The 21367-nt window shown below is 50.9% G+C and overlaps 2 long non-coding RNA genes across 2 annotated transcripts; one reads left to right on the forward strand and one right to left on the reverse strand.

The window, feature by feature from the left end:
- Positions 1-7587: 7587 nt before the first annotated feature.
- LOC138925347 (uncharacterized) lies at positions 7588-15691 on the forward strand. Its single transcript, XR_011441371.1, has 2 exons — positions 7588-8250; positions 14889-15691. It is a non-coding gene; the product is annotated as an uncharacterized lncRNA (long non-coding RNA).
- On the reverse strand, positions 9085-20136 carry LOC138925346 (uncharacterized). The gene is made up of 3 exons (XR_011441369.1): positions 20010-20136; positions 12017-12080; positions 9085-10009 (listed from the first exon to the last, which is right to left on the reverse strand). It is a non-coding gene; the product is annotated as an uncharacterized lncRNA (long non-coding RNA).
- Between the last annotated feature and the right edge of the window lie 1231 nt (positions 20137-21367).

Consider the following 21367-nt stretch of genomic DNA (forward strand, 5'->3'; position numbering starts at 1 on the left):
AAGTGTGAACCCCCAGTGTAAACCACGGCTGAGCTCAGGCCTGAGAAGGCCCCAAGGTCATTCCAAGGTTACCCCAGTCACATCCCCCACCCAGACACCTACCTGACCAATTACAGCTCCGGCATCTTGAAGACTCCTTAGAAATGCAGGAAGATGTTTCCTGGAGCCCAGCGGAGGGTGCAGTTCAGGGGCCCGCCTCTGACCTTGTAGCAGCTCAGGGCCAGGCAAGGAGGCTGCCAAATTCCACCGTGTTGGTCAATAGAGCTCCCGACCAGGGCTCTAGAAAGAGCATAACCTGTTCCAGGCCCGCTTTCTGTAAACAGCGGTACCTGAAGAGGCGGCCTGGGAGGGCTTGGTGTTAAGCCAGCTGCGAGGATCTCAGGCAAGATCCTCGTTCCTGTTCTCGAATGCCCAGGCCGGGGGAGGAGGGCTGCATCTAGTCACCCTTGCCCCAGGGCCCACCACGCTGTCTCGCGTGTTGGCTGAGCAGCCTGTGAAGTGATGCAGCTTGGCCCGGCATCTCCCTGGCCCTGAGCCCCAAAGCCCTTGTGGGTTTAATTCAGGGACTTCTCTTGGCTGCAGGCTCAGAGCCTTGGACCTGGAGCCAAAGGCCCTTCGAACGGGCTGGGCTACAGCATCACTTCCCCGAGATTCAGAACACACAGTTCAGCAGCTTCAGCATCAAAGTCTCAGTCCCGAGCTCTGGGTTTTTCATCCCAGCTGTCTTCAGTCCATCGTGTGGATGAATGAGGTTTCATGGATTGGAGGCCCAGTGCCTTCTGTAGTGTGTGCCCCCAAAAGGAATGTTTTTAAAGCATCACCATCATTCGTGATTAAGAGCATGATCTCTAGAACCAGCCTGCCAGAGTTCAAATCCAAGATTTGCCACTTGCCAGCTGTGTGACCTTGGGCAAGTTCCTGAACTTCTCTGTGCCTCCTCCCCATCTTTAAAATGGGGATGATGATAGTAGGTACCCCATAGAGTTGTTGCAAAGATGAAATGAGTGACTGATGCCAGGCCCTGCATCGTCACCTGGGTGACCCTTGTTGATAATTTGTTTTTACACTTTCTGATGTTCTTTATATTTTTAAGAATATCGGTACAACAGGGAAGGAAATTCAAAATAAAAGTCTTTCCTCTACCACCACCCACCTCTCCCCCTTCTCTAAAAACCAGTGTTAAGAGTCCTTTCTATTCTTCTGGGGAAAAATATTCTACTTAATAATATACCATCATGTGACTGTGACAAGCTGTTAATCCCGGAGTTTTGGAAACACAAACACCCACGCTGCTGTGAGCAGGATACAGACAGCACTGACTTAGCATTCACTCTTCACTCAGGCCCTGGGAGATGACGCTGAAATGCATTCTCTGATTTAATTCTCACCAGCTGATGATCTAGCCGCTGTTATTCCATTTTAAGATAAGGAGACTGAGGGTTATAGAGAAGGGGCAAATCGTACGAGACTACCCCGCTCGAATATGGGGGCAGGGGTGACAGCTGCTTTTTCAGGCTGCATCCTTCATGCTCTTGTCATTCTACATCGAAGTTTCCTGATCCACACTGTCAGACTTGCTGTAGGAGGCTGACTCTACCGTCTCTGCGGCCGCCCCTGGGGGTCTGAGGTCCCCTTGACCCTCTGTTGGGTGACTGCTACATGAAGACATCCCTCCCAACAGAGTGTCTGGCAGCATGGCCGTCGTCATGATGCCTCAGGTCTGCAGGCCCTGAGACAAGGCTCGGGTGCAAGAGATTTATGAATGGGTTGTCCCCAGGAGAAGCCTGTAAGGGACAGGGGAAGCAGGAGAAGAAAGGAGAGGCGGCCCCCAAGGATGTGATGTCAGCAAAGTCCAAGCCTGACCCTGCGGAGCGCTCTGGAGTGTGAATTATGCCTCTGAATTTGTCCCGATGCAGGCAAGGGAACTGGGCTTCTATACCCTCCACCAATCAGTCGCTGCCTAAGGGCTGCCACAGGCAAACGGAGTCCCAGATACTTCCGTCTCTCTGCCAATGATGGCAGAGCAACTCCAGTGCCCCGTGGGCAATCTCCCCAAGAGATTCAGGCCATTAGGAGCAAAGAGAACAGACGCCCAGGCATGAGGACTCAGGCAGGGTAAAAGGATCCTATGACCTGGGGATGACCCAGGGGTGTCTACTCCACGGGACGATTCTCAATCCTCGTTCCTCCGTCCTGGGCACCTCATCCTGCCCTGTGACCATCAAAGGGACCGCAGCGTGCACCAGAGCCCCCAGGCTGTTTCCTTCTTCTGGCCACCAGCGTCCTAGCCCCAGGGCCAGGCACTTCTCAGCTGGACCTCAGGCTCCTCCTCTGTGAAATGAGGTGGCAGCTTGACTAGAATGCCACGGTTTTTATTCCCTTCTCCCTTTCAAACATGGCAGAAGGATCTTTCCTTCCAACTGCATGTTACAGAGAAGCCTTAAATATAAAATAGGAAAGGAGGCTGGCGGTTTTCACCCACCAGATTCATTGACGCTTGAGGGGCTCATTCCCTCCCTCTCCTCTCTCAAACTCAATCTCTTTCTTTCTCTTTCTCAATCTCTCTCTCCCCCCCCTGCCCTCCCCCCCACACACACAGTAACACTCAGGCTGTGTGGAATTGGGCACTTTAGTGGACTATTGGAGAGAGAGAATTGCTGGAAACTTTTTGGAAAGCAATCTGATAAAATCTTGTAAAATTCCAAAATTATATGGCCTTTGTCCCACTTCTGGAACTCTACCCTAGAGAAACAGAAGTAGCAGTAAGTACTTGAAGAACATGACAAAGGTTTTGATTGTAGCACATTTTATAACATCAAAAAAACTGGCAAGACCTGCATGTCCATCTGTACAGAAATGGCTAAGTAATGACGATGCATCCACTGAATGGAATATTATACAGATCCTAAAAAGAATGAGGTAGCCCACAAATTTTAACTTGAAAAACATCCAGGACAGAGGTGGTGTAGTGGTTAAGTTCACACGCTCTGCTTCAGCAGCCCAGGGTTTGCCAGTTCGGAACCCAGGCACGGACCTATGCACCACTCATCAAGCCATGCTGTGGTGGCATCCCACATACAAAATAGAGGAAGATTGGCACAGATGTTAGCTCAGGGCCAATCTTCCTCAGCAAACAGAAAGAAAGAAAGAAAGAAAGAAATGTCCTGGACATATCTGTGAAAAATGCACATTACAGAATAACAATATGGAGCCATCCAATTTTTCCAAAAGGGGAAAATCCGATGTGTGCATATATTTGTTATCTGGAGTATGGAGAAGACGCCATAGATCACACGTCCAACGGTTACTGTTGGTTAGCTCATGGTGATAGGATGTCACAGCCGTCTGCATTTCTTATTTTTCCTTAAAGACATATCATTATCATTATTCAAAATTAAGTATTAAAACTAAGACCTTGAACAGCTGCTGGTTGAAGGGGGAGAGTGGGGACCGGGCAGCACTGGCCTCCCGTCTCCCCCTGCCCTCCGTCTGTTCTCCCAGGCCCTATCGTGGATTGCAGAGCGTCGCCCCCACCTCTCCCTGCCACCCCCTGGCCCTCCACAGCAGTCCTCCTGGGATGTCTCACGTTGACAGGGTCCATGCTGCCCAGCCCACCGGCTCTCGCAGGCCTGCTGCCCCGGCCCTGACCCCAGCTCTCCGAGAGGTTGAAAGGCCACCGTGAGATAACCCAGCTCCGCGCCCCCACCCCGCAGAAGGTCAGTCAGAAAGCATCCACGTGGAGGAAGCCCTGGCTGCCTATCTAGGCTCTCTCCAGAGCCTCCGGGGCAACAGCCCCAGGTGCTGAGCGCCGACTATGTGCCAGGTGCTGTGCTGATCCGTTCAAACGCTTTCCTGGGGCTCAGCCTCAACAGCAGAACTCACGGTTAAGAGCGTGGACTCTGAAGCGAGGCCCCCAGCAGCTCTGGGACTCAGTTTGCTCATCAGTGAAATGGGAGTCATGATAACAGTACCTTCCTCAAAGGGTTGTTGAGAAGACTAAATGATTGTGTGTGCGTGTGTGTAAGATTACACGTGTGCATGCAACTATTCACGGTCTCTGATCTCTGTGTGCATACATATTAATTTTGTGTTTAAGATAGGTTGGCTCTGTTCTAGTTCATGAACCAACTTACTAAGCGCTGCTCTTTCCCATAACTCGTCTTTAGAAGAGTAGGTAAAAACTCTGCTGTTGAACTCAGACTGCACCTGGAATCAAACCCCAGCTCCGCAGATAATAACCAAGCCTCCCAAGACGCCGGCCTGGGGGAGGCTGGAAGTGTCCCCCCATTACCACCCCTCGGAGAGCTGGTGTCCGATGGGAGGTATCGCTGCCAAATCAGGGGCTACTTGGATGAATTTCTCCAACAAGGGGCGTCCGCGCGGGCAGGACTTTGAAGGGGCTTCCGCTGCGCCGAGCAGCTGGGTCGCTTCGCTGCACAACCGCAAGGGGCGCCATTTACGCCGCATTCGAGGTGGCCAGTGTGAACGGCTGGTCTTGGGGCGGCCAACGTGGCCCCATGGGGACCTTCTCAGCGATGACATTGGGAAGCGCGCTGAGGGTGAGGTGGGAATGGGGGTCAACTCCTGGGCTTCAAGAAGGCTCAGGTCCCCTCCGACCCGTCAAAGGCTTAGCCTAATTTGTCTCCTACCATTTTCTATAAAACGGGGACATTAGCACCCAGGGACCTTACAATCATACAAACAACAAAATTATTTACAAATGGTTAAAACGTTAAAATTCAATCAACTGAATCTCTCGGCTGGGAATATTACGTGTGCCATCTCATTTAATGCCGCCCACGATCCCCATGAGCTGGGGTCTATTTTAATGCGCATTTTTCAGGAAAGAAGAGGGCGGCAGAATCGAGATCATTATGAAGAGGGGTCACATACTGAGTGCCCCCCAGGCACCAGGCACCACACTGAGCACTTTGCATGCAAGGTCGCTACGGTGATTAGATAATGGGGTCAAAGGGCTGCTCTCCCCACTTCTCAGATGGGTAAACTGAGGTGCAGAGAGGCCGAATCCCCTGTCCAAAGCCTCAGGGAGAGCGAGCGGCAGAGCTGGGCTGGAACCCAGTTTCCCAGCCTCCAGATCCCCTCCTCCCTCCCCCGGCACCGGGTTGCCTCTGTTGGAAGAGTGCGGGGGACCCCTTGTGGCAAAATTTCGCCTCACTCGAAAAAACTCCGACAGGAGGGGGGAGGGGTGATGGGGAACCGGAGGGGCGGTTGGCAGCAGCGATTTTTTTCCCTCTGTGGGGAGAAAACGGGAGACGCCCACGAAAGCAACTGACATTTCATCTCAGCATTGGTACGAAGGTGAAAAATTAAAAACAACACAAATGTGCAACAACACGAGATCGGTTACACTCGTTCATTTATATCATGCGATCCAAGAGGCCATTTCAGCTGATGTCACAGAACATTGAGTGATTTGGAAGGAAAATGTTCAAAAGGCTCGTGAAAAAGCAGGCTGGAAACAATCACGTGAGACTGATCCATCTTTGAAAAACGATTATCTACGTTTTACATCTTTTCAGTCCTACATTAAAGCCATGTCCCATGGTTACACTTGAATGGTAAGATTAATCACAGGCAATTTTTTATATTCTTTGTTCTTATTTGTATTTTCCAAATTTGATAAAAATGCTTTATTTTTTCTCTGGAGAAAAACACTGTCCTACAAAAAAGAGTAAAAATTCTTTTAATGGTTCTATTATAGAAGAAAGCCCCTCTTGGGGACCACAGTGTACCCACCTATAAAGTGAGATTGGACTAGACCTTCAAATGGCTCAACTGTGTCCCATCTCTAGACACATGCTCACATTGTGGAATGTCCTAGAAGTTGGGGCACACCCAGAAAGCTCTCCTAGTTGGGGTGGAGGGTCGTGTAGTCCACGGCTCATTTCTGCCCCTTCCCTCCTGACGAAGGCGGTATGGCTGCCTCCCACCCCCTTTGACGGATGGGCAAGTCACTGGCCATGTGCACTTCTGGTTCCCCAAAGCCCATTCATGAGCTGCAGCTAACATCCCCGAAAGTGGAGACTTTGCAGCCCCCGCTGAACATGGAAGGGCAGGGCGGTCTGAGGACACCCTTCCAGGGGTTTCAGTCAGTTCTCTGATCTGGGTCAGTAGCTGCTAACTTGACAAGGATTTCAATCGTATGGACACAGCATGCCTCAATGTTGCTTTCTGTTAAATGGGGCAACAACTTGCGTCTTGAATCCTACCTACTGTGAAGCGGAGGGGACTGGCAAAATTACCCCGTATGTGGCTCAACGAGGGGCCAGTCCTCCTCCTAAGCCTGTTAGGTTCAGGAGAGATGGGGGTCTGTGGAGAACGTGGTCAGTGTGCAATCTGGGAGTTTGATGGCACGTAGGAGAAACGCCCCTAAGTGGATGGCAACACACCCACTGCCTGACGCTCAATAGGGCCCTGCAGGTGTTTCCAGGAATCCATCTCTTCCTCACGCTCCATCACCAGCCCCATGCTCAGGCCAGGGGCCAGGCCATTGCTCCAGCCAGCAAGCCCACAGGCTCTGGCATCTTCCTCCCTTTTTCTGGCATCTTCCTCCCTCCTGAAGGATCAGCCTTCCCAGATTGGTAGGCAAGCTTTTGGTTACTCTAGCCTGCCACCTCTTTCTGCAGGAGTATTTTAAATCAATCCGTCCATCCATCGATTGGCAGTTCACAGGACGTGTAGGCGCTGTGGGTAAAGGTTGGGCTTGGGTGTTAGAAGCCTCGTCCTAACCCCGGCTCTGCCACTTGCTATTTGTCAGACCTTGGGCACTTCCTTTTCCCCATCTTACCTGGGAAGAAACTGAGGCTCAGAGAGGGGCAGTAATTCCCACAAAGTCACACAGCTGCTAAGTGGCAGAGAGGGGTTTGAACCCAGGTCTGTCTGGAAGGAGGGAATAAATTGAACCACTTTTGCCTACATTTAGCCAGGAAGCAACAAGTTCTTCCCAGTCAGTGTCTGTCTGTCTCTCTCTCTATATATGTACACACACACACACACACACATACATAGCCTCTTTCCCTCCCCTCTCCCACCCCACCTCTCCCTCTCCCCACTCCCTCCCCCAACACACACACAAATCTTATCTTCTGATTCTTCAACTGTAGCGCGGAGGTGCTCACACTCCCTACCCCAGAGGTGTGTGGTGAGGATTAGAGGCGTCAGTACAGGTAAACCACTTAGAAGGCACTCATCCATCGTCATCCTCAGCACCATCACTATCATCCTTAAGCGCTCAAGGATGATGCGGCAGACTGGGTGGAGCCAGGCCCCATCCCAAATCCTCCGATCCCCCCATAACGCTCTTCCCATTGGATTCCATGATTCTTTGTGACAGAGTTTCTAATGGGACATCAGCACAGAGGTGGCTGCACGCAGGAGAGGTTTGGGAGGGGGATGAGAAGAGCTTCCCAGAGGACTTGGAAGCAGCAGGAAAGGTGAACACAGCTCCATCCCCGCCCCAGACCCCGCCCCTCCTCAGGCCCGCCCCCTTCTCGGGCCCCACCCCCTCCTCAGACCCCGCCCCTCCTCGGGCCCTGTCCAACCCAGTCCTCCGCCCCTCCAGCTTCTGAGTCCTCATCTCCACTGTCCTTTCTTGGCAGGCGATGGTTTCTGCTTCCCTGCTTCCAGGGCCATGTTTCTGCCTGAGCAGCCCAGATGTCTACATTTGCACTCCTGGCTGCAGGAGAGACGAGCAGGAGGGCATGGAAAGCTTTTACCTCTGAGACTAACTCAGAGGCCACAGCAAACGGTAAGAGGAAAAGGAGGAGGCTCCTAACAGGAGAGGATGCCCAGCTCCCGCTCTGTGCACCTAGGGCTCGCGAGACTCTCGTCACGGAGAAAGACAGGGAGAGAAAGGAGCGCCTGGACGGCTCTCTCCTGAACCGGCCAGAAGTTTAGGCTGCAAACCCCACCCGCTAAGAGTTTGCTCCGTAAATAGGTCTACACCAGAGACCACCAGTGTGTAAGGCTGAATTTACACGGCGCAAGATTCGTGCAGCACGGAGGCGTAAAATACAGCCTGCGAGCTCAGAGGAACGTCAGAGAGCCTTCAACCTGGGCGAGCTGTAGAGACGGCTGCACCTCCCAGGAAGAGGTGAAGTCTAATTCTGCTCCCCTTGAACCTCGGCTGGCCTGAGGGACTCAGTGGACCAGGAGAGGCAAGGCTCGGACATCAGAGGCCCTGCGCCTTCCCACCTGGGGCTCCTGAACGCTTGCTACAGGTCACCCCTGGTAAGAAGCCCTACTACCCTGATGCTGCCATGCTAGGAGGAAGCCCAAACTACCCGGGGAGGCCCTGGAAAATAGACCGCAGTGGAGAGCGAGGCAGGCCAAGGGGCTGAGGCTCCAGGTATACGAAAGAGGAGCCGCCCCAGCAGACCCCACGTGAATCTGAGAAACCGCCCAGCTGAGCCCTCCCTGAATTCCTGACCCTCTAAACCATGAGCGAAATAAAATGGGTGTTTGAAGCCACCAAATTTGGGGGCAGCTGGTTACACAGCCATCGATAAAACACACCATCATTTCTCTGCCATTCTGATAAATTTTGCTGTACTAACATATTATTATTTACTTAAGATTTTCCTTTAAATTGACTTATCTCTTTATTTTATAAATGAAAAGTTAATTTTTTATCAATACCATGAAATGGAAAACTAGGACTATTAGACACGCAAAGAAGGTAAAAAGAAAAGCTTTTTCTTGTTGTGTTTTCCTTATGCTACATGATGCCTCCAGTGGTAAGCACACCACACTTTGGAAAAACTGGATATTCTTCTCATCTATGATATGAGGGATATGCATTAGGCTGGAGACCTAGAGAGGGGCAGTGCCATTGCCAAGATCATAGAGAAGGTCAATTGATAGAATTGGGATGAAAGCCAGGGCTTCTTGACTCCTGGACCACCGACCCAAACTGGCCTCCAAGGTCCTAAGAAAGCCCTTGTGGCCCTAAATGTCTCTGCAATTGATAGAGAATTTCTAGCATCAGACCAAGAGGACAATCTCTTAATACAAAGAAATAAAAGTTCACTTAAAATTGGAAGAAAGAGAACAGGGAGCCTTATTATGGTGTCAGTCACTAACACTTTAGTAAGAACTTATCGGTTGTGTTTCCTTAGTGGGATCAAGTCTAAGGCAGCATAGAATAGCTAGTAAGTGAAGAACCAAGAGCTGAAAGGATGACAAAATCCCATGAAGCCTGAGAGGCATCTAATTCGTTTCTCTGCCTCGGGGAGTCTCGGCCAATATGGACATACAATTGTGAAACTTAAGATAGGTGTGTCACCCTGCACGGTCTATAAGAGATGTGAATATAATACTATTTCTGCTGTAATAATACTTCCTGAGCCCTTAGATGCGCTAGATACTTTACATGAATTCTTTCTTGCACTTCTCGTGATAACTCTATGAAGGAAATAATATCATTGTGCCCATTTTCCAGAGAGAGGAAAATGGCACTCTCCAGCTGTGGGACTTGCAGAAACTGAGTGTTGGAGCTGGCATGCAGACTCCAGGAAGTCTGGATCCAGAGCCCATGCTCTCAACCTCTCCATCGTGCAGCCTGGGAGATCTGAAAATCATAATTCTCCATGTGACATTCCCTGTGTCTGCACTGTCCCTTCTTTTCTTTTTCCCCGGGTATTTTTCATTTGTCCTCCAAGATTCATCTCCAACATCACCACCCCTGGGAGGCCTTCCTGGACTCCCCTTTCCAAACATCTGGGAACTGCTTCTGTCTCCAAGCCTCAAGACACAGGAGAAGGGAGTGGGGGTGCTTATCTAGCAGCTTCTGACTCTGAGAGTCAAGCGTCGTCCCGGAGAACGTTAACCCCTGAACTCTTGCAGGTGTGTGGAGGTATCCAAATGGTAGGAGGATTTCTCCCTGTGGTCAGAGAAGCTCAGAGCAGAAACGAAAAGCTGTGAATTCCAGATGAGGTGAGGTCCCGACTGGCTATGGCTGCTTGCAGCTGGTTTCCATGGCAACGGGATGCTGGAGCAGAAAGGGAGATGGAAAGGGAAAGAGACAGGGCTAAGAAGGTGCGTACTGTAGAGGGTAGGTCAGTGGTTAACATACATGAAATAAACACCTAGGTTCAAATCCTATCTTCACCTCTGGCTGGCCATGTCACCTTGAGGAAGACACATCCCCAGAAAGATGCCTTAGCTTCTTCATCTGTTAAATGGGGACGTTCATGGTGCTGTTTTCATAAGCTTGTTGCAAGGATGAGATGAAATCATGTACGTGAAGGGCCTAGCAGTAAGTGTTTAATAAAAGGAAGTTCATAATATGGAAGCAACTCAAACATGCATGTCAAACCCCACTGTCCAGGGAAGGATCTCTGCTCCACTCGCTCTCCCTTTTAGAAATGTCTGCAAAATGGACCTCAGCTTCCTTATCTGTGAGGTGGAAATAATGATAAAACCAACCTCCCAGGGTTATAGTGAGGAGTAAGTGAGAGACGGCATGTATGCATTTAAATGGGTATCCAGCACTTAACAAGGGCCAGGTCTTGCCACTGTGATAACACTTTGTGTTCATTATATTAAGGATTAGCATCAGAGAGCACAGGGACTGGTGTGAGCCCAGAATGCGCCAAAAGCAGAGAAGGGCTCTGCCCCAGACTCTGAGGTGATGGGGACATCAGTACAGAGCTGATGTGGTCCTCTCGTCTCACATCCCTAGGGGAAGCTGGAAACCCAAACGGTACCTACAGTAGCGGTCCAGCTCTGTATACCAAAGGAGACATGGGGGACCCACAGGGATGCCTCTGAAGACCAGAATGCCAGTCCCTGCTCTGCCCCCTGTCGCTGTGTGACCTTGGGTGAGTCCCTTCCCCTCTCTGCAGACTGCAGAGCAGCCCAGGGCTCTCCCAGCCAGACACTCCAGGATCAGTTTTCTTCTCTCTCTCACCTCTGTTCATCTCTTCTTCTTCCCTGGGTGCTTGTCTGACCCTGGGATGTCTCTACACCAGGAGCCTTGGGACTACCAGGTCCTGGCAGAGTTTGCCCATCATTGTCATCTGGCTACCTAGTTTTCACCACGGCCTGTCCAGTTGGACGTGGTGCGCCTCGGCCCTTTCTGCCTCGCCTCTGCCCTGTCGCTGGCTCCTCCCTCTTCATTTCCCGTCTTACCTTTTCCCAGCCTTTGGCTGGTTCTGATCTCTGGATAACCAGTGCCACCCGGGGAACCTGAGGGACATTAGAAACCTCAGGAGCACTTTCAAGATAGGTGGGATTTAAGCAGACCTCCACCTGGCCTGGGAGGATGTCACCCTGCTCTCCCCTTCCTCTCTGGAAGGTTTTCTCAAAGTAGGCATAGTAACCATCGCTGTCTATTTGCTGTATTCTCTGATGTTTTGACACCCTGGACCTTCCTGATCCCGGAGAGACTGCTCCTCCCAGGGCTGCTGGATTCCTGGAGATAGGAAAGGACTTGCCTACAAGAGTAGCTTTCACATGCAAGCTAACCCACGCAGAGCCCATGCCCACCACCTCCCGTATGGGCTCTCACACTCAGGCCTCAATCCACCTGCCCTCATCCCCTGGGGCTGGGTACCAGACAGCTCCTCCAGTCAGCACCCCACCCCGGAGCCTGCTGACATTATTCAGACTAGCCAGACCTACGCCTGCCACCCTGCCTTGCCTTTCCCATGGAAACCACAACAAAGGCTCCTGCTCCCATTTACAGCTCACCCCCTCTGCCTCCTGACTGACCCTGGTGCGTCCCCACGTGGCCCTGCATAGAGGCCCTGCCGTACCTCCTGTTTCTAGGGATCTGCGAGTACAAACTTTCTCCTTCACCACAGGCATTTCTGTGTCTGTGTGCCTCCTCATACCTGATTAAAACAAATCCTAGGTACATTTTTAAACAATAGGATATATCATCTCCCACTGACGATCCAGGGTGGGACATAACGCATGGGCACCACGTTAAATAACATTGGGAAAGTCAATTCCACACTCTCTCATTCACTGTTTATCCAATCTTTCGGATTACCTGCAGGAGAAAGCCCGGCTTGGTGCTAGTGGGTTGTAAACACCTCTTCATCAGTTCATTGTCTCTATTTAAACACAAACAAACTTAAAGACTTTGGCAGAAGGGCATCTGGTTAAAATAAATAACATTATTTTCATTGCTTTATGAAGCAGGCATCTCCACAGTCATCCCAAGACAACCTCCCAGGGAGGGAGCCACACGAGTCCACACCCCCACCTCAGTGTCCTTCTTTTTTCCTGGCACGGCTCCCTGTCGGCCAGAGCCAGCCAGAAGCCAAAGGCAGGGGAGCCCATTGGTGGGCCATACAGGTCAGCCGTGCAGGACACAGAGCAGGATGGAGAAGGATGGAGAGAAGATCTGGGGGGGGAGAGTGGGGGAAACAGAAGAGATCATATGGAGAAGCATGGGGGGCGGGGGTGACGGGACACAACCCACGCAGAAACCAGATTTCCTGTGCCGGAATAGAAGGCAAGAACCCCCCCTCTCCTCCAGCATATCCCTTAGAGAAGAGTCATTTGCCTAATATTTGAATAATTACAAAGTCTCTGTATTACAGAAGGCTTCTCAATGATTTTCCTTTGAACCACAAAGTATTATTTGGGAAACACATTAGTCTCAAAAAGGGTTTCTTACTCTTTGGCTACCCCTTGGAATCACCTGGGTAGCTTTGAAAAATCCTGATGCTCAGGCCCCACCCCCAGGGAAGCTGACGTCATTGGTCCGGGGTGGGACCCGGCATCAGGATGTCTCAGAGCTCCCCCAGGAGCCTAATGTGCACCCAAGGTTGAGAACAACGGGCTTATAACCATCACAATCCCTGTGTACGATGCTCATGGAGCCACCCAGCATGTATACCTCCTCATTTACCTAAATCCCTAATTCTAACAGGGATTTAGTAAGTATTCCTAAGGGGATGGCCTCACCATGGCATGAACTGGATGTCACAGTCCAGAAGCTTCTTTAAAAATCACTTAATGAAATATAGCAAATGGTTGCATTTTAGACACTGAATATATCTCCAGGGACAAACCAAAGACTCAATCATCCTGAATTAGGCCAAAGGGTTCCTGTGGCTTGCAACACAATTTCCAGTGTCAATATCCATTACGGGTGGAATCGTGTCCCCCCAAAACTCATATGTGAAACTCCCAACCCCCAAAACCTCAGGATGTGCTGGTTTTTGGAGATAGGGTCTTTAAAGAGGTAATGAAGTGAAAATGAGGTCATTAGGGTGGGCCCTGATCCGATATGACTGTGTCCTTATGAGAAGGGGAAATTTAGACACAGACACAAACAGAGGGAAGACCATGTGAGGACACAGGGAGAAGACGGCCATCGGCAGGCCAGGGAGCGAGGCCTCAGAAGAAACCAACCCTGCCGACACCTTGATCTTGGACGTCCAGCCTCCAGGACTGCGAGACAATAACTTTCTGTTCACACCCAGTCTGTAGCCCTTTGTCATAGCAGCCTGAGCAAACTATGTAATCTCATACACGTATTTAGAAAATGCTGCACTTGAGGACACTTAGTTTTGTTAACACAGGGCTGCCCAGTCACCGAATCGAGGCTTTTCACGCTGGGAAAGGAGGAGGAAAGGGGTGCTGGAGCCTCAGGCTTGATTCTCACTCTGACCAACCGCATCTCCCATCTCAACGCCCCACCCTGCACCCAGAGCTCCCTGGCCTCACCTCCCGAACAAACCACTTCCATTCAATTTCTTGGCTCAGGGTCTGCTTCGGGGGGGAGCCCAGCCCAAGACACCTCCCGACCTCGGGATCTGAGTCTTTGATCCGTCCTACCTCGGGGCTGAGGTTGTTTTTATGTGTGTGATATGCTTGGCTGGGCTTGCCTCAGCCCTGGCAGCTAATATTAGGAGAGGACGGTTGCCCAGCTTCCATCCTGAGCTGCCCCATATTGCAACCTTCCTCTGCAGCCAGAGGCTCCTCCCTTGCTCCTGTCCCACTTTAAAGAGGCCAAGCTCCTGTATTGCAGCCTTGACACTTCCCAGGTCACCCCCCCCCCCACCCCCACAACATGCTACATCCTGTGTGAGAGTCCTATTCAAATTCCACTCAAACGAGAGTGACCATTAGCCTAGAGAGAGACTTATGGAGGAGAGGGGGTACACGGGATAGTTCCAGGATCTAGAGACCTGGAGATTACTGAAGCGACTTATTGGAAAAAGCTCTTACCTAAAAGTTGAGAAAGGAAAACCAAGTTGCCGTCAAGTTTCTTAAAGCACCAGGAAGAAAGGGAAAAAAAAATCGCTCTCCATCTGCCTCCCCAGGCAGGGCGGTTCCCAACCAAGGTGCATTTCCTTTGGCTGTAAGATTGTTTTATGGGTTGTTTTTGGAAAAGAAGTAAAATAAGGTTTTTGAAAATCGTCATTAGATGCCTCCAAAAAAACTCAGACCTCTAACCAGTGAGGGAGGCGGTGTGGCTTTCCCTGAGCAGGAGCCACTGGGAGCCTGGGAGAGTCTGGCCAGCTCCGGCGGGGGCTGCCAGAGCCCAGGGCAGAGGAGGTCACACTCATGGAGATGCCAATGACCACCTTGGGCAGGGCAGCCCTGCAGGACCCACAAGTGGCTCATTCTCTCTGAGACGGCTGGGCACCGGGCTGAGGAGGATGGGTGGAGACTGTGTATCTTGGCAAATCAGAGGAGAGGGCCTGGGAGATGGTCATTTCACAAGAAAGGCATCTGCATCAGCCGTGCTTGTAGGAGAAGAGGAGATTTTGGAGTATATTAACCTGTTGTCGGATACATGATTTGCAAGTATTTTCTCGCAGTTGGTGGGTTGTCTTTTCATTTTGTTCCTTGTTTCCTTTGCTGTATGGAAGCTTTTTAGTCTGATGTAGTCCCATTTGTTACAGATGGTGAACAGGCACATGAAAAGATGTTCAACATCACTAATTATGAGGGAAACGCAAATCAAAGCTACAATGAGATATCACCTCACACCTGTCAGACTGGCTGTAATTAACAAGACAAGAAGTAACAAATGTTGGAGAGGATGTGGAGGAAAGGGAACCCTCATACAGTGCTGGTGGGAATGCAAACTGGTGCAGCCACCGTGGAAAACAGTACGGGGATTTCTCAAAAAATTAAAAATAGAAATACCATACAATCCAGCTATCTCATTACTGGGTATTTATCCAAAGAACACGAAATGAACAATCCAAAAATATTTATGCACCCCTATGTTCATCGCAGCATTATTCACTATAGCAAGACGTGGAAGCAACCTAAGTGCCCATTGACTGATGAATGGATAAAGAAGATGTGGTATATATATATCATGGAATACTACTCAGCCATAAAAAAGACAAAGTGTGTCATTTGCAACAATATAGATGCACTTTAAGGGTATTATGCTGAGTGAAATAAGTCAGACAGAGAAAGACAAACACCGTATGATGTCGCTCATATGTGGAAGATAAACAAACACACGGACAAAGAGAACAGATCAGTGGTTACCAGGGGAAGGGGATGGGAGGAGGGCGAAAGGGGTCAAGGGGCACACATATGTATGGGGACAGGTAATAACTGGACTATGGGTGGTGAGCACGGTGCAGTCTATACTGAAACTGACAAATAATGCACACCTGAAATTACACAATGTTATAGGCCAAGATGACCTCAATAAAATAATGTAAAAAAAGAAAAGGAAAAGTCAGTTCAAGGTACTCCTCTGTGAATCCTTCTGGGAATTAAACACCCTTTCGTGAAAAAGCAATAAAAAACACTCAATAAATTAGGAATATGAGGGAACTTTCCTCAATTCGATAAGAAACCCACAGCGAGCATCAGACTTCATGAGGAACGACTGAGGCGTCCCCTAAGATCAGGAGCGAGACGAGGGAGGCCACTCTTGCCACATCTATTCAATGTCGTCCATCTCTGACTGTCACTCACAGTGTCTGGAACAAAGTAGATGTCTACAAAACATATGTAGAATGCATTGGTGGGGGGGGGACCCAACGCTTCTGTGACTTCCCATTGCTCTTAAGTTAAAACCTGAAGCCTCTCCTGTGGCCCACGGGGCCCCGCGTGACTGGCCCTTGCCCACCTGCCCAGCATCATCTCACACCATTCTCCCCACGCTCACTGCACTCAGCCACATTATCCTTCCTTCTCTTCCTCCAATGTCCCAAGTTCTGCCACCTCAGGGCCTTTGCACACGCTGTTTCTGCTCCCAGAATGCTGCCTTCTCTTGGCTAAGTCTTACTCATCACTCAGGCCTTGGTTTAATGCAGCGATTCTCAACCGGGGGGCATTTGCCAACGTCTGGAGGCATTTTTGGTTGTGACAACTGGAGGGCTGCTACTAGCATCGAGCGGGTCGAGGCTCTACATCCTACAGTGCCCAGGACAGCCGCCTGCAACAAAGAATTATCCCGCCCCCAAATGTCAATAGCGCCGAGATGGAGGAGCTCTGGCCTAACGTCTGAGTGCTCACCCTGATCCCCTTATTAACTGGAAGAGGTCTTCCCTGCATCATCCACGCTCCTAACATGCCCCGCTATTCTCTCTCCTCATCTCATTGGAGCACAAGTGGGACCAGACCCATGGTAGATATCCCATGATATTTGGGATGCTCAGAAGGGACTAAACGGTCCTGCCTATGTCAGGTTCGCAGAAGCAGGAACTGACATAAGACTCTTATGCAAGTGATTTATGAGCAAGTGCTTGGGAGAAACCATCAGGCGATGAGGGGAAGAGCCAAGCCAGGGTGAGGTTTCAGCAGCGCTTCGGCACAGCCTGATCCTGTGGGGAGCTCCGGAGTGTAAATTATACCTCGGGAGTGTAACTGAGTCCATGCAAAGAAGCTGAACTTTCACACTCCTGTCCCCATCGGTCATCAGCTAAGGGCCACTCCAGAGTGGTGCCTGGGGTGTGTTCTGTCTCCTGGCCCCTCTGCCCTCTGGACTTGCAGGCAGAACAGCCAGTAGCCTGGTGCAGACTCAGAGACAGCCACAGGGGCAGAGGCAAGAGGCGAAAGGTCACAGAAGCCAGAGGACGTTCACAGAGATGCTCCAAAGAAAAAGAAGCTGGATGGAGCACTGACGGTGCGAATCTGCCCAAAACCTGGGCGACTGGTTAAAATGAATAGCCCCATGTAGCATTTTCTAGTCTGCAAGTGCCAGATCCTGTTGATATGTCCCTCTTTCCCAGGGGCCAGCAGAAAGGGGCAAGCATTGGTGAGCACCTCCCGTGAGCTGGAAGCCGTGACATGACTCACGGGGCATTACTGGTACCAAACCCTCGCTCGCGGTTTCTGCCGCTCTCGCCCCTCCATCATAAAGGTTACAGACTTCTCTCCCTTCTCATGATTTATGTTCCTACAAAGGTTGCTCATAAAAAGAACATCTGTAGGTCAAATCCACTTGACATAATCAGCTCGGAGATGCATCTCTACTCGTGCATGAAAATGCTCGCTTCTGTGAGGCATTAACCATCTCCAGGATGTCTCTAAAGCCAAGGATGCATTTGGGGATATTTGAGAACTTCCGAATGTTGTTTCCAGAATTTGATATGGATATGAGCTTTTTTGTACAGAGGGTCTATTGTTTCATTTGATTATCCAAGTGGCCCGTGACCCAAAACACGTCCGAAGAGAGGAGTTCCTCTCTTTGGCAGCACTGAATTTTCTATTTTAGGGTGTTTGTTAGTTTGCTAAGTTTGCCATAACAAAGTACCGCCAACTTGGTGGCGTATGCAACGGAGATTCATTCTGACAGCTCTGGAGGCTAGAGCTCTGAGACCAAGGTATGGGCAGGGATGGTTCCTTCTGAGGGCTGTGAGGGAGAACCTGTTGCTTGCCTCTCCCTGGCTTCTGGTGGTTTACTGGCAATCTTTGGCATGCCTTGGCTTGTGGATGCATCTGCTCGATCTCTGCCTTCATCTCCACATGCTGTTCGCTCGATGCGCACGTCTGTGTCTGACTTCCCATTTTCATAAGGACACCAGTCATACTGATTAGGGGCCCACCCTATCACAGTGTGACCTCATCTTGACTACTTATATATGCAACGACCCTATTTCCAAATAAGGCCATCACAGTCGGAGGCACTAAGGGTTAGGACTTCTCTATACGAATATTTGGGAAACACAATTTAAGGATGTCTTAAAGTAGGGCAGGCCCCGTGTCACATTGTCAAAGCAAAGGGTGGAAGGACAGTGTTCACCAGGGACGGGGGAGGGACAAGTGGGTGGGGGTGACTGGTTACTGTGGGGAGAGTGAGCCGGCCCACAGACTCTGAGAAGCATTCCCAGAGGCCTCGAGTGTCTCAGACTCCTTCGTGCACATCTTCCATCTTCTCAGTCCTGCCTCTTCCCTCCACCACTGATGCTGTGACCAGTTCCAGGCCAGCCGTGACCAGCTTTGTGCAGGTGAAAACTGGACAGTGCCACAGGCCACTCAGTGGTACCTCTGTCCTGGGGCTTGTGGGTGCCCTGGGCAATGTGACACCCTCACCAATGCACAGCTTAGAAGGGAGTGGGGGTTAACAGCCATGGGAGTGCCTTGACCAATGGGGGAAGGGAGCCAATGGAGAAATGCTTCCCGCCTTGATGCCCTGGACATACGCCTCTGAGGTGCATTCCACGAGGTCCCACAGAAGGCACCCCAGCTGCCAAGTCAGTAACACCTGCCCTCTTGGGCTTTCCCTCCTTCCCTGTCCCTTTTCCTGCTTCCCAGGGTTATTTCCCACATCAACCTCCTGCACGTGAACCCTTGCCTCAAGCTCTGCTTTCGGACCCAGGCTAAGATATTCTTCAGGCTAAGACTACAAGGAAAGGGGAGTGGGCTCTCCCTGGTGCCGTCGGCATGTCCCCTGGAAGGACTGATGGAGCTCTGGGAGGGAGAGAATTGGGAGGATGAGAGGAAAGCCATGCAGGCAGGTGCAGGGGCCTGGTATCCAGTTCCCAAGGGCAAGCCACTGGCCGCTGCTTATCAGGAGCTCAGGGGCATCATAGAAGCCCCCTGGGCCACGGCACAGCGCTATTCCTAAAAGCCCTGAGGCGTTACACGACTATTATTTGTAGGCCTGCTTCTCTAACACCCCCACCCCTCCAAAAATTACAAACACTCCACCCACTCACTCCCAAGAGCACCAGCCCTACAACAGCAAGAGCTCGCAGTCCCGCGGCCAGGGCTTGAGACGCTGCAGCCTCCCCGACCAGCGCGTGACCTTGGGCAAGTTACTTGGACTCTGCACCGCAGTTTTCTCATCTGTAAAATGGGGATCAAGACCATGCCGGCCTCATAGCAGTGTTGCTGCAAGGTTTATGCAAGGCCAATGCTTGCAAGGCATGCAATAAATAAAAACAAAGTTGAGCAGTATCCATGGAGGGGGAATGACCAGAAGGGAGCATGAGGGAGTTTCCGGGGCTGGAAATGTTCTGTTTCTCTGTCTGGCTGCTGGTTCCAAGGGGTGAGTTCGGTTTGTGACAGTTCAGTGTGCTGATATGCGCAGGACTTCCCATCTGGAGAACTTCGTTTCTCATGGGTCCAGTAGAAATAATCTTTGCCTACTTCCGAAGTCTGGTTATGGTTCTCCATTTTACTGATGGGGAAACCGAGGCCCAAAAATGTTCCGGAAAAAAAAAGTAGGCAAGATGCACTCTGTCATTCGCTCCCAGACCTGGCTCTAGGATTAAGAATGGCCACGCAGCCCAGCAACAACACCCGGCATTTGTGAGCTGGTTCCCTGAGAATCAGCGACCAGTCTGAGCGCCTTTCATTTCTTAGCTCATTCTGTCCCCACGTTATTATCCCCATTTTGCAGAGGAGGAAACTGAGGCACAGAGAGATGGGGTCACAGAAGCAAAGCTCCAGCTCCTAACAGCTGCCCTGCGTGCCAGGTCCCCGCGGTTGGGTGGGTTGCTCCCCGCTCTCTGTCCCCACCTCCATCCCCTCTCCTTCCCTTCCCCCACCCATGCATTTAGCCGGGCTGGGTCCCTGCCAAGTCTCGGCTGTCACAGCGTTCCCACCTTTGATCACCAGGCAGCGTTCTTGAAGTGCCGAGTCTCCCAGATGTTGGGCTGATCAAAGGCAGCTGTTGCCCGGACCCTCCCCAGAGCACACGCTTATAGACGCGCACTTTGGAGAGAGGCTGGAGGGTGGGAGGGAGGGACACATGACGATGGAGCCGCGCAGCCAGCGGGGCGGGGCCTGGCTGGGCGAGGGGGGAGCCCCTCTGGGAGGCCCTCGCCTGTCACAGCAGGTCTCAGAAGGACCAGGGTCCGCCAGCTCTGGGCAGAGAAGATGATGCCCAGGACAGATATGCAATGGGCTTCACTTTGAAAATACTGCAGCTGGATCCAGGGGCCTGAGCCAGGAAACGAGATCAGAGGCAAAATCTCGGAGATTAATGAGGAAGTTGCCAGTAGCTTTAATAATAACAATAATTCCCTTTGCTTATGTGACTCGAGCCATTGACTCCATCTTTTCTTGCTTCTTGCGTCGAGAGCTGAATTTTATGTTTACCATTAATTAAAGAATATAAAACAGCCGGTACAAGATCCTCTTGTGAGTTTTGATTTTTTAATACAATTGTAGGAACAGAGAGCCCACCCTTTTGTCTAGTGGTTAAGATTGGGCGCTCTCAGTGCCTGGGCCCAGATTCATTTTCTGGTGAGGGAACCGCACCACCCGTCTGCCGGTTGTCATTCTGTGGCAGCTATGTGTTGTCATGATGCTGAAAGCTATGTCCATGGGTATTTTAAATACCAGCAGGGTCACGCACGGTGGGCAGGTTTCAGCGGAGCTTCCAGACTAAGACACACTAGGAAGAAGGACCTGGCCACCCGCTTCTGAAAAAACTGGCCATGACAACCCTGTGAATGGCAGCAGAGCACTGCCTGATACAGCGCTGGAAGGGGAGAGGATGGCGCAAAAAGGCCACTCTGCTGTCCACAGGGCCGCTAGGAGTCAGAATCTACTCCACTGGCACTGACAACTGAAAACTGGCAGGGTATACACCAGAAAATCTGTAATGGTCGCATCTGGGCTGGGAGAAAGTATTTCCTTTTTCTTTGTGTCTCCATATACTAATTTCACCAAGTTCATGGGCATGTCCTCAAATAACAGCACCTAAGATTGATTAAATGTTTGCTGGAGGGGCCGGCCTGGCAGCACAGCAGTTAAGTGTGCATGTTCCGCTTCGATGGCCCAGGGTTCGCCGGTTCAGATCCCGGGTGTGGACATGGCACCGCTTGGCAAGCCATGATGTGATAGGCATCCCACATATAAAGTAGAGGAAGATGGGCACGGATGTTAGCTCAGGGCCAGTCTTCTTCAGCAAAAAAGAGGAGGATTGGCAGCGGATGTTAGCTCAGGGCTAATCTTC

Source organism: Equus caballus, chromosome 8 (genome assembly GCF_041296265.1).
Source record: "Equus caballus isolate H_3958 breed thoroughbred chromosome 8, TB-T2T, whole genome shotgun sequence".
Lineage (NCBI taxonomy): Eukaryota > Metazoa > Chordata > Mammalia > Perissodactyla > Equidae > Equus > Equus caballus.